Raw genomic sequence first — 14508 nt, forward strand, 5'->3', positions numbered from 1 at the left:
AACTGGAAACTGCCAAGGAGTTGAGCTTTCAAAATTGACTTTTCTGTACAATTAAAGGAACTAAGGAGGAAGGTGCCTGAGTGCCAGAAAACAAGTCAAGCATGAGACAGCCATCTTCTGAATGCTTAAACCTATTACTGGAAAACAAAACAATTATGAGATCCCTCCTAAAGGCTTTTATATACATGAAACATTCTACCATTATAATAGAGTGCCAGTGTTCGATGGCTTTTGCCATTAAGAATAATCTGACATGTGTCACTGTTCAAGGAAAAAAGACTACCTTGAAAGTACGATGGTAAAATTTATATACATATTTTAAATGAACATAAAAGATCTTTACAATTACTAAAATTTACTTAATAGTAAAGTGTAACAGCTATTAACATTCAAAATACACCTATCCACATCTGACCTAGTAAATGCATTTTTTTTTTAGATTAAATTCAGTTTTATTGAAATATATTCACATACCATACAGTCATCCATGGTATACAATCAACTGTTCACAGTACGATCATATAGTTATGCATTCATCACCACAATCTATTTCTGAACATTTTCCTTAAATCAGAAAGAATCAGAATAAGAATAAAAAATAAAAGTAAAAAAAGAAAACCCAAACCATCCCCCCCATCCCATCCTATTTTTCATTTAGTTTTTGTACCCATTTTTCTACTCATCCATCCATACACTAGATAAAGGGAGTGTGATCCACAAGGTTTTCACAATCACACTGTCATCCCTTGTAATCCACATTATTACACAATTGTCTTCAGGAGTCCAGACTATTGGGTTGGAGTTTGATAGTTTCAGGTATTTACTTCTAGTTATTCCAATACATTAAAACCTAAGAGTTGTTATCTATATAGTGCATTAGAACGTCCACCAGAGTGACCTCTTGACTCCATTTGAAATCTCTCAGCCACTGAAACTATTTCATCTCATTTTGCATTCCCCTTTTGGTCAAGAAGATGTTCTCAATCCCATGATGCTAGGTCCAGATTCATCCCCAGGAGTCATATCCTGCGTTGCCAGGGAGATTTACACGCCCTGGAAGTGGGGTCCCACGTAGGGGGGAGGGCAGTGAGTTCACCTGCAGAGGTGGCTCAGTTAGAGAGAGAGAGGACCACATCTGAGCAACAAAGAGGTACTCGGGGAGACTCTTAGGCACAATTACATGAAAGTTTAGCCTCTCCTTTAGCAAATGCATTTTTGAGGTCATCTATAGAAAGTACAAATGTATAAAGATGCACAAGAATGTTTATTACACCATTGTTTAAATGATAGGAAAAAAAACCTGGAAACTCATCAACAGAAGTGATTGAATAAATAGGAGTACAATCATAATATTTAAAAAAAAAATCAAGCCACAACTGAGATCTATTTATCTAGAGTAGTGGTTCTTAGGACTGACATATATTACATCATGTAGGGAGCTTTAAAAAAATTGAATCCTGAGCCCAACCCCAGAGTGAGTAAGAATCTCTGGGGATAGCATCTGGAAATTCATATTCTTTAAAGTACTCCAGATAATTTTAATGCAGACAGGGTTGCAGATGTCCAGGGTGTATTATTAAGCGATAAAAGCAAGGTGCAGAATATGTGTATGTTTTCACAAATTATCATAACAATAATTGTAATAATAAAATATACCTAGAGGTTTGTAAGCACTCAGCTAAAGGTATGGAAAGATAGTCTATAGTCTACTAATATGGAAGGGGCAGAGGTGATTATTAACATTATCTTTAATAGTCTTTGGAATGTTTTTATTTTTAATTTAAAGTAAAAACTATAAAAATATTGTTAAAATATGATTATCATTAAAACTAGGGGAAAATAAGTGTGGGGGGGTGTCTACAGAAACTCTCTGTACTATCATTGCAACTTTTCTGGAAACCTAAAATTATTCCAACAAGTTTATTTAAAACATATACACAATTACCAACATTAAAGACAAAAATTACCCATACCACCATCAAGTAAATAAACTATATTTATTTTCGCATATTATCTTCTAGCCTTTGACCCCTGGCATTTATACCACAAATTAGGATGCTTTGCATTCAGCTCTTCTTGACACTAATTGGATATGAAACCATTTTCAAGTACCTACATTGTCTTGATAATCACATTTTCAAGGCTACATAATAATCCATCATGTTGATGTGCCATAATTTAGCAAATACATCCTCTATGATCAACATTTAAGCTGATCCCAGATATTCGTTATCACAGATGGAACTGCAATAAAACCTGGAGCCTTTTTTTATTATCTAGAGTAAGTTGTAGTGGTAATTCTTACCAGAGTGGAATCAATGCTATATAAAGCCAAACAACTTCCCAAAAGTTATGCCATTTTTAATATCACCACCATTAAAATAATAATGTGCACAATTTTGCCACAACCTCACTACTACTGGATTTTGGTCTTTAATTTACAAAAGTGTATCTTTCAAGGTGGCTTTAATTTGCATTTTGTACCCTCCCTTCCTTTTTTTGGTGGGGAGGGGGAAAAGGAAAGCAGTGCTACTACCAGGATCAAGTAGGTTATAAAAAAACAACATTCGTATTCCTTGGTTAGTGCAAGAAAAGAAGCTAAGTGCAGAGGCCTTGGGAATAGAGGACAGATCACTTAGGTCCATGCTGCTTAACTACATGTAAATTCATACTCCCTTGTCCTACTGGGACCATATCAGTTAACTGCATAATCACACTGCACGAACTAAATTGTGCTTCAAATGCTACCCTAGATAAATTAATAGCCATAAGGACTATCAAGAGGCTGGTCAAAATGCAGTAAACTGGATCTTACGACACAGTTAAAAGTGCTCTTAATATAACTCCCAAACTATTCTGTTATTCTTCCTAAAAGAAAACAAGAGTTCATGGACAACTGCATTCTGGAAGGATCTCTTCCACTAACTGCATTCCTGGTAAACAGGAAAGCAATCCTCCCAGCACTTCAGATTGTTTTCAAACACGAATATCAAGACCTTGCCAAAAAGATAGTGTAAGACTGTGGAGATGACACATAGGCAAATATAATTAATTAGCACATGTTCACTTTTCTGAAGGCCGAGTCTTGCAAAACTATGGGGAAAGGGACACTGAGGAGATTCTGTCATTGGATGGGTGGTTTTAAACCTTATCCAAAATGTTTCACCTACCCTATTAGGTGGTTTCAACTTTAAGCTTCTCCACCCATATTTTTCTTTTCATTCAAGATTCATTCAAAGATATGTATCTAATTCTCAAAATGTGCTAAGGAAGAGAGACAAATGCAGAGAGGGTCTCTATTCTCCAAGAGCCTCCAGAGCAGTCAATAAAGAAACGGGTACATACATAAAGCACTACAATCAACCTCTGTAGATGCTGTGACAGATGTATATGTGGGATGCACAGGGGTACAAAGAAAAGAGCAGAAAAAAAAGAGGACAAAATATATACAACTTTCTTCATAAACTGTGAAGAGCTACAAAAATGTTCTTATTACTAATGTATGTTACCTCACCTTTGATTTTCAAATGGGTATATTAATAACCTGTCCTGTCTATTTTTTGGATGTTATGATGTGGTCAAATGAGACAATGTCCAGTGTAAGTTGTAAAGCACTTTAAATATAAATATAAGGCATTATTGTCATTAAAAGATTGGCTTATGGTTTCTAAAAAAAATAAAGCAATAAAGACCAGATGGTATCCTAAATGTCCAATATTTGGGGAATGGCTAAATGCAGCCAGAGAAGGGAAAATTTTAGTCATAAAAACCATATTTACAGAGAGCTTTTAGAAGATAGGTAAAATGCTTATTTATATGTTAAATAAAGAAACAGTATGTCTCAAATATGAAAAGGATAAAAGTATGGAAAAACAACAGGAAGAGAATATATCCAAACATAAACAATGACTACCTCTGGCTGGTGAGATTATGAGTAACTGTTCCCTCCTTTACCCGGTGCAGTACTTAACAGATTTTCTGGAGAATGTATGTACCTTGGTGATCAGGGAAAAACAAAAACAAAACACCAGATGAGCAACTCTCTCTTATGACTTATTACATTTTACTTACTTTAGACAGTATCTAACTTTGGCACCAATTTACTTAATTACCTTAAAGCTGAAGCTGTGAATATATTTTCAAGGAGTTATGTGAATAGCCCTGAAACTTTCAGGAAGTGCACCACTTGAACAAGTATAAGAACATTTACTTATATGAGAGGACCTCTAAAAATTGCTTCATACTCCAACATTCTGAATTTCTTTTATCACAGCTCAAATGTCCCACATACAATAAAGATCACCTTGCCACTTCTATCAAGTCTTCCTGTCTTATTTCCTTCATATCATAAATCATTAACTGTAGTAATTTTTCTTATTTACTACTTGACCCCCTTACCTTCCAGCAGAATATAGGCTTTCTGAGAGTAGAGACCCTATTCCTTATCTACTTTGTTCCACACTGTATCTCCCTGATCCAGCAGAACAATGCCTAGCACACAGTTCGTCTTCACCAACCACCTGTTAAAAGTATCGAAGCGCCTGGCACCACTCACCGTTCCCAACCCTCTCCCAATTGCATCCTCACCAGTGCCACTAAGTTCTCCTGCACTTCCATCTCTACAATTTAAAATTATTCCCCAAAGCATTAATTAACATGAAAACCAAAGAAAAGAGGAATTCAAAGCAGCCAAGGATAATCAAATATTCTCTAGGCAAAAAGGTGCCACCTCTGCTCCAAGAGTTCATAGTCTAGCTGAAGCAGAGCTAAGGATCATATGGTGCTTTGAAGTTTTTCACAGTCTCTTCACAATTAACCCAAAAATCCCCTGAATATTCCATCTCACCATCTCCATTTTACAGATGAAGAAAGTAAAGGTGGGCAAGATGAAGCCACACAGCTAGTAAGTGGTGGGTGACCAAAACTGCAGCAGAGCAGAGAGGAGAGCAACAGCAGCAAACCCAAAGGCCTGCAGGAGAGGGGGGGGGTCAGATGGGCTAGGCTGGCAGTTCTCAAAGCTTTTGGACCCAGGGCTTTTAACACTCTTAAAAACCACTGAGTTCCCAATATGTGGGTTTATGTGAATTAGGGTTACCAACATTTACCATATTGGAAATTAAGACCGAGATTCTTAAAATTTTTATTAATTCACTTAAAAATAACAATAAATCCACATGTTAACATAAGTAACATTTTTGTTAACATGTCATGTTTCCCAAAATGAAAAAATATTTAGTAAGAAAAAGGGCAATGTTTTACATTTTTGTAAATCTCTTTAATGTGCAGTTTAATGCAAGACAGCTGGGCTCTCATATCTACTTCTGCATTCAATCTGTTGCAATCTGCTGTTTGGGTTGAAGCATATGAAGAAAATCCACCTCATACAGAAGATGTGCAATTGGATATAAGAAGTATTTTAATAGCCTTTTCAAAGAATTATGGACATTCTTCTTTGATACTACACCAAAACTTGTCAAGTGATAGTTTCTTTTCTTTTTTTAATTAAATTCAGTTTTATTGAAATATATTCACATATCATACAATCATCCATGGTGTACAATCAACTGTTCACAGCACCATTATATAGTTATGCATAACTATATGATGTCTATTTTTGAACATTTTCCTTACACCACAAAGAATCAGAATAAGAATAAAAAATAAAATTAAAAAAGAACACCCAAATCATCCCCCCCATCCCACTCTATTTTTCATTTAGTTTTTGGTTCCCATTTTTCTACTCATCCCTCCATAAAGGGAGTGCGATCCACAAAGTTTTCACAATCACACTGTCATCCCTTGTAACGTACATTGTTATACAATCGTCTTCAAGAGTCCAGGCTATTGGGTTGGAGTTTGATGGTTTCAGGTATTTACTTCTAGCTATTTCAATACATTAAAACCTAAAAAGCGTTATCTATATAGTGGATAAGAATATCTACAAGAGTGACCCCTCGACTCCATTTGAAATCTCTCAGCCACTGAAGCTTTATTTTGTTTCATTTCGCATCCCCCTTTTGGTCAAGATGATGTTCTCAGTCAAGTGGTAGTTTCTTAAATGTTCACTGCAGATGATGAAGCCACTTTGGGAAACATTCTGGCAGTTGCTCGAAAAGTTAAACCACTTGGCTCAGCAATTCCACAGCTAGTTATCTTCCCAAGAGGAATGAAAACATATGTCCACACAAAACTTGTACACAAGGGTCACAGCAACATTAGTCACAATAACCAAAAAGGGGAAAGAACCCACATGTCCATCAACTGATGCATGCTTAAACAAAATATATTTACTCCATACAGTGGAATATTATTCAGCAATAAAAAGAAAGAAGTACTAACACATGCTACAACATGGCTGAATTTCAAAAACATTATGCTGAGTAAAAGATGCCAGACACAAAAGGAAAAATGCTGTAACAATTCCATTTATATAAAATATATAAAATGTCCAGAATAGGCAAATCTACAGAGACAGAAAGTAGATTAGTAGTTGTCAAGGGCTGGGGCAATGGAGGACATGGAGGCATGGGAGTGGGGAGTGATAGCTCAAGGTTATGGATTTTCTTTTCAAAGTGATGAAAATGTTCCAAAATTTTACAGCGTTGATAGTTCAGCTACAAATGTTTAGTATATTCAGCTCTGTGAATATACTAAAAACCACTGAACTGTACAGTTTATAAAGGAGTGGATTGTGTGGTATGTGAATTATACCTCAATAAAGCTGTTACAAAATGAAAAGTTCAGTGCAATGTGCAATCTGAAACCGTATCAATGAACTTTTCATATGCTATTACATTAAAATCTATGGATCTCTCTCGCACTTGAAACAAATCTTATGCAGATCTTCTAAATTTTGACACATTTTTGTTATATAATATCCAAAAAATCAAATTTGTTATTATCAGCAATCTTAACACAAAAATCTAAGTATTGGGAAGCTGTCCAGCTCAGGGTAGCAGATACATGTTTTCCAAAACTCCAATTTTCACTTAAAAACTCAAATTTTATCTTGGGCAACAAATAATTTCAGATGTCTTCTGTGAAATAGTAAGCTCACTTTATCCATCTTTAAGAAAAGGTCTACCAAATATTCAAATGTGAAAAAACACAGTTTAACAGTTCTTTTTCAAGTAAAAATGGTGTTCCATGAATAAACTGGCTGGTTCAACAACCCACATGTTCTTCCTCAGACAACCATCATATTTTGGCACACAGAAGTGCCTTTGAAGCACATTTCCTATTTTATCACACGGAGTATTAAAAGGTATGTACCCAAGAATAAAGATTTAATAAGATTAATTTTTATTGCTTCATCCTTCATTCACTTCATAAAAAGTAACATTAGCTTTTTTTTTTTTTAAACTACAAGTTCATGACAGTGACAACTATGATGACTACTTGTACAGTTGGGTGCCTTGTCTTTATTCATGCTAGGGCACCAGCAGTTTCACCCCCATTGCTTTTCCACCATCGGTGAAAATATCAACACAGTGAACAAAGCAAATAATATCTGCTCATATTTTGAACATAGGTTTGACCTTGCAGGTCCACTGAAAGGGTCTTGGGGACACCATAGACCACACTTTGAAAACTGATCGGCTAGGTTATGATAAAAAACTAAATCTCAATGACTTAACACAACAAAGGTTTACTTCTTACTTTTGCTACACATGTACCGTAAGTGAGCCAAGAGGACATGCTCCTCCTTGTCAGTATGAGTGAAGGAGCTTCTAAGATAACTGTGGCATGGGAGGGAAAACACACTCCCCAAAGCTTCTGCCTGGAAGTAACAGCTCACATTCTGTTAGTCAGAGCAGGCTACATGGCCACTCCTAACTTCAAAGAAGGTGACAGGATCAATCCTTTCATATGCCCAGAAGAAGGATGACCTACTATTTGTGAACAACCCTGATGACTGCACTGAAGGCCAGCCATGAAACATAAAGGAGTGAGTGGCCCTGTGGATAGAGCATAACCCAGAATCTAAAAGGATGCAGCCTTGACTCAGTTACCCCTAACTGTTGCCAGACCAGAATGAAGATCTAGTGCTATCAAATGTGGATTTTATATGCAATCTCACAATTTTTAAATTCTATTTAAAAAAATGTGCAGACAAAACCTAACATTTACAGGTTACACATTTTCATCTGTCACATCTGTCCCAATGGTTATAAATAAAGAACAAGGGCTTTAAAATCTGACAGACCTGAATCAGATTCTCAACTTGAAACTTCACAAAGTAATAAATTTCCTAAATAGAAAGAATTCCTACAAAGTGATAAAAAGACAACACAATAGATAAATGGTCAAAGGATATGACAAGGCAATATAAAAAGCTGACCCATTCCAATGACCAAAAATAATAATAATAATAATATGTTCAATTTAACCAACAGTCAAGGAGATACAAATTAAAATAATAATGACTAGCTATAAACTTAAATCTGTAAAATCTATTTGATGTCAAGTGTTACTGAGGGATGCAAAAGAAGGCAAACATATGGAAACGCATATCATGTTTGTGTCAGTCAGATACTGCCACAATAACGCTGCATAAGAAACCCAGACCAAACCCAGACCAGAGCTCAACAACATAAAACAATATTCATTTATTTTTCATTCACGCATCTGGCAGTTGGCTGGAGTTTGGCTGACTAAGCTGAACTTGGTTGAGCTTGGAAAACTACAGACTGGGCTCAAGTATACTTTATGTCTCTCTCACCCTCCTTGGACCAGCAGCTATCTGAACTATGTTTTCCTCATAATGAAAACCAGGAGCACAAGAAAACAGCCCAACCACCTAAGTACATGTTAAGCTTCTGCTCAAATCAAATCCAGGAGTATCCCTTTGCCCAAAGCAAGTCACATGATCAAACTCCTAATCAAGGGGCAAGAAGTCCTTTCCTTCCACAGAAGTAAGTAGGAGGAAGACATGATATTTGCTGATCAATGATCTAACCTCACAATATTCTCAGTTTGAAAGACTCATAAAATATCAAATCTCCCTTCATAAATCTAAATATAATGCAAAATCAGTAAAAATACCAACAGTATTGTTTTGGTAATAGACAAGCTAATTCTAAATTTCATATTAAAAAATCAGTAAGTAAAAATTGCTAGAAATGTTCAGAGAAAAATAAGAGCTAACTTTATCAGATATTAAACACATATTTACATTTTTTTATTTGCAGTTATAGGTGTACAGAAACATCATGCAGAAACTACAGCATTCCTATATACCCCTCTCCCCCCACAGGCAGTTTTCCTTTAACATTTTGCATTAGTGTGGTACCTCTGTTATAATTCATGGAAGAATATTATTATAACCATGCTATTTACTTTAGCACACTATTTATGTTAGGGTTTGCTCATTGTTAAACATATACTTTTAAATATCTTTAACATCTAAAATTTTATTACTAATAATTAATATATGTGAATACACAGATAAATTAAACTTAACTGGGCATGACTAGGCATATAAAGATATTTCAAGTCAACTAACCAAAAATTATTCAATAATTGGAGTTGATAGTCAAAAGGAAAAAAAATCAAATTAGATCCTTATCTCACACCTTACACCAAAATACATTCCAGACAAATCAAAGATTTGAACATGAAAAATAAAACTGACAATATAAACTAGTCATTCTTAGAAAAGGCAATCCAAATGGTGTTAAGTATATGAAAATATGCTCAACATATGAAAACATGAATTAATACTATGAAGTACCATTTCCCAGGCATCAAATGACAAGACAAAAAAGGCTGATAATACTTGCACTGGAGAAGGTATGGGGAAAGAAGCACTCTCTCACATTTCTCATAGAAGTATAAATCAACAAAAACTAGCAGTACGACGCTACGGAGTAACTCCCAGGACCTGTGTTAGGTGGGGAAAGAGCAAGGTGGAACAGCATCTGTTAGATTAGCAGGACCAGCTTGAGGGTGTTTCATCTGTGCAGTCACACAGGACCCTGTACTTAAAAGGACCTTGGGCTTGGTTTAATGCTCTGTTGTCGCCGAAATTCCTAATAATTTTTTTAAAACAAGGGGCCCCACAAATTACGTAGTATTGAATAGGCAATGTACACATTTATAAAATGCAGAAAGGAAACAGGTTATACAGTGAAAAGTAAGTCTGTTTCCCACCTCTGACCTTCGGCTACTGAGTTGTATTTCCTAGAGGTAATCACTGTCCTCTGTTCTTCTTGTGCACCCTCACAGAGACATTATTTGTAGAAACACACACACACATTTTATCTTTTCATATAATAGTTTTTTAAAACAAAGATGATATTTTTCAGTTATCAGAATGGCAAATATTTTTGAAATCTGTACTATACAGTACTGATAAGATTGGACTAAAATGGGCACCCATATATAATGTTGACTGTACGGGCTGTGACATTTGTAGGAAATACTCTGGCAGTATCTATTGAACCAGAAAATCCATAAACCCTTTGACCCAGTATCCTTTTTTTCCTTCATAAGGATATGTGCACAAGTATGCTTAGCAGCAATGTCTAGAGTAGGAAAAAACCTGCACTAAACTACAGGCCCATCTCAACAGCCTGAAATACCTACTGGTCCCCTTCACTCCCCTGAGATCATATTAAACACCCACACTCTTGCCATGCCCTTACTGTGGGCCATGTGTACTTCTCCACCCCATGACTTTGTACTTGGACATGTGACTTATTTTGGCCAATGGGGTGTGAGTGGATATGATGAGAGTAGAGGATTAAGATGTGTTCATGTAGTTGAGCTCACCCTATTTCCCAGTGACCTACCATGAGAACATGCCCCTCCAGCCTGGGCCCCAGAAGGAAATGTGTGACAAGGAGGGTAAATGTTTACTACTGCATGCCCCTGTGTTCTGGGGCAAAAGCTACAACTGGGAAATGATCAAAATAAATAATAGTATATCCATACTGTAGTTGGTTGAATGGTAGCCTCCCAAAGATATGTCTACATGGAACCTGTGAAACGACCTTATTTGAAAAAAAGATCTTTGCAAATGTAATTAAGTTAAGAAACTCAGAATGAGATTATCCTGGATTTAGATAATCATTAAATCCAATGACAGGTATCCTTATAAAAGAAAGGCAGAGGGAGATTTGAGATGCAAAGACACAGGGTGAGAAGGCCATGTACAACCCCATGCAAAGATGGAGACAGAGATTGGAGTGATGCTGCCACAAGCCAAGGAACACCTGGAGCTGGAAGAGGCAAGGAAGGATTCTCCCCTAGAGCTTGCAGAGGGAGCTTGGCCCTCCCAACACCTTGATTTTGGAAGTCTAACCTCCAGAACTGTAAGAGAACACATTTCTGTTGTTTTAAGCCACCAAGTTTGTGGTAATTCGTCAAAGCAACACCAGATAACTAAAACATATACTAAGAAATATTTTGTAGTCATGGAAAAGAATTACTTACACACTGTATATTGACCTGGTAGGATATACTCAAGATATATTAAGGCTTATAAACATATACACACAAACACACACACACTCCACTCCTTATTTGCTTTTACAAAAACATATTTATGTAAACTTGTTCATCAAGTTTATTGTCTATTCACATATATCTATTTTTATAAATAATTCTCTTGAGAGTGAAAAGGGGAGCTTTTGATAATTACAGAAAATGGTAAAAGAATCAAACCAAACTGCTAATGCTAGTTTCTCAGGGGAGTGGGAATAAAGAAACTTGACGGGCAGTCATTGCTTTTGCTTTTACATCTCTTTATTGTTTGATTTTAGAATACACAAATATTACTTTTAGGTTTTTTAGTCACTAAAAATGCAGCAGAAGCCTTCATAGGAAAAGGGGGAGAAGAGAGGGGGTGTTTGATAGGTGTTCCAAGGTTATCTACTTCAACGTCCTCAGAATAGAGGCCTTGGTGTTATCGCAAGCAGCAGAGCAGGGGTCACTGGCAGCTCTAGTGTGCTGCTTACAGGTACAGACACTGAGGTCAGCTGTCCCCAGCTTGAACACTGACCCACAATGCCTCAGCTCTCTCATCCAAAAAAAAACAGAAACCACAGGGTTACTGTGGGTTTAAGTGAGTTATACACACAAGAAGCCATCATTATGATTACATCTATGTTCTCTGGGCTTACAGGTCAGTGCTTTCTTTCCTAATGTCCAAAACAGAACCCAAGAAGCATAGTTAAGCTTGAAGGAAAACTAAGAGGGGGTGGGGCTGGTTCTTTAATTTAAGAAAAATCTACTGTCAAGTGTGTATCAGTTCAGGACTGGGTGCTGAGAAGAAAAATGAGAGAGGTGATTCCTCTCTTTATGAAGGACAGTCATCTACTGGGAAAAAGACCTATCACAGCAATGACACAAAGCAATAAGGCATAATGGGATAGTGCTTCTTACGCTGTGGGAGAGTTAGAACTTCAGAGCCAACAGTTTTAGGAAGTCAGTCATTTCCTTCAAAACTCAATCATGCTCAAAGAGCACAGGTTATAAAAGATACATGTGCACACACACACACACACTGTAATAAAAAAAATTATGAACAAGCTCTCGTGGGGAAATTAAAAGGCAGTAATAGGGGAGGCGGGGCAAGATGGCAGACTGGTGAGCTGTATGTTTTAGTTACTCCTCCAGGAAAGTAGGTAGAAAGCCAGGAACTGTGTGGACTGGACACCACAGAGCAATCTGACTTTGGGCATACTTCATACTACACTCATGAAAACGTGGAACTGCTGAGATCAGCGAAATCTGTAAGTTTTTGCGGCCAGGGGACCCGCACCCCTCCCTGCCAGGCTCAGTCCCGGAGGAGGAGGGGCTGTCAGCTCCGGGAAGGAGAAGGGAGAACTGCAGTGGCAGCCCTTATCGGAAACTCATTCTACTGATTCAAACTCCAACCATAGATAGACTGAGACCAGACAACAGAGAATCTGAGAGCAGCCATCCCAGCAGAGAGGAGACAGGCATAGAAAAAAAAACAACACGAAAAACTCCAAAATAAAAGCGGAGGATTTTTGGAGTTCCGGTGAACATAGACAGGGGAAGGGCCCTGAGGCGCATATGCAAATCCCGAAGCAAAGCTGATCTCTCTGCCCTGTGGACCTTTCCTTAATGGCCCTGGTTGCTTTGTCTCTTAGCATTTCAATAACCCATTAGATCTCTGAGGAGGGCCCGTTTTTTTTTTTGTTTTTTTTTTTTTTTTTTTAATCCTTTTCTCTTTTTCTAAAACAATTACTTTAAGAAGCCCAATACAGAAAGCTTCAAAGACTTGCTATTTGGGCAGGTCAAGTCAAGAGCAGAACTAGGAGAGCTCTGAGACAAAACGCAATAATCCAGTGGCTGAGAAAATTCACTAAACACCACAACTTCCCAAGAAAAGGGGGGTGTCCGCCCACAGCCATCATCCTGGTGGACAGGAAACACTCCTGCCCATCGCCAGCCCCATAGCCCAGAACTGCCCCACACAACCCAGTGTGACGGAAGTGCTTCAAATAACAGGCACACACCACAAAACTGGGCGTGGACATTAGCCTTCCCTGCAACCTCAGCTGATTGTCCCAGAGTTGGGAAGGTAGAGCAGTGTGAATTAACAAAGCCCCATTCAGCCATCATTTGAGCAGACTGGGAGCCTCCCTACACAGCCCAGCAGCCCAGAACCGCCCTGGGGGGACGGCACTCACCTATGACATAGCACAGTCATCCCTCAACAGAGGACCCGGGGTGCACGGCCTGGAAGAGGGGCCCACTTGCAAGTCTCAGGAGCCATACGCCAATACCAAGGACTTGTGGGTCAGTGGCAGAGACAAACTGTGGCAGGACTGAACTGAAGGATTAGACTATTGCAGCAGCTTTAAAACTCTAAGATCACCAGGGAGATTTGATTGTTAGAGCCACCCCCCCTCCCTAACTGCCCAGAAACACGCCCCATATACAGGGCAGGCAATACCAACTACACACGCAAGCTTGGTACACCAATTGGGCCCCACAAGACTCACTCCCCCACTCACCAAAAAGGCTAAGCAGGGGAGAACTGGCTTGTGGAGAACAGGTGGCTCGTGGACGCCACCTGCTGGTTAGTTAGAGAAAGTGTACTCCACGAAGCTGTAGATCTGATAAATTAGAGATAAGGACTTCAATTGGTCTACAAATCCTAAAAGAACCCTATCAAGTTCAGCAAATGCCACGAGGCCAAAAACAACAGAAAATTATAAAGCATATGAAAAAACCAGACGATATGGATAACCCAAGCCCAAGCACCCAAATCAAACGACCAGAAGAGACACAGCACCTAGAGCAGCTACTCAAAGAACTAAAGATGAACAATGAGACCATAGTACGGGAGATAAAGGAAATCAAGAAGACCCTAGAAGAGCATAAAGAAGACATTGCAAGACTAAATAAAAAAATGGATGATCTTATGGAAATTAAAGAAACTGTTGACCAAATTAAAAAGATTCTGGACACTCATAGTACAAGACTAGAGGAAGTTGAACAACGAATCAGTGACCTCGAAGATGACAGAAT

General features: G+C 37.9%; 1 protein-coding gene across 2 annotated transcripts in view; it reads right to left on the reverse strand.

Moving 5' to 3' along the window:
• Nucleotides 1–14508, reverse strand: part of SPRING1 (SREBF pathway regulator in golgi 1) — a 35752-nt gene that overhangs the window by 12220 nt on the left and 9024 nt on the right. The gene's annotated exons all lie outside the window — the stretch shown is intronic.

The sequence above is a fragment of the Choloepus didactylus genome, chromosome 23 (genome assembly GCF_015220235.1).
Source record: "Choloepus didactylus isolate mChoDid1 chromosome 23, mChoDid1.pri, whole genome shotgun sequence".
NCBI classification, from domain to species: Eukaryota; Metazoa; Chordata; class Mammalia; order Pilosa; family Megalonychidae; genus Choloepus; species Choloepus didactylus.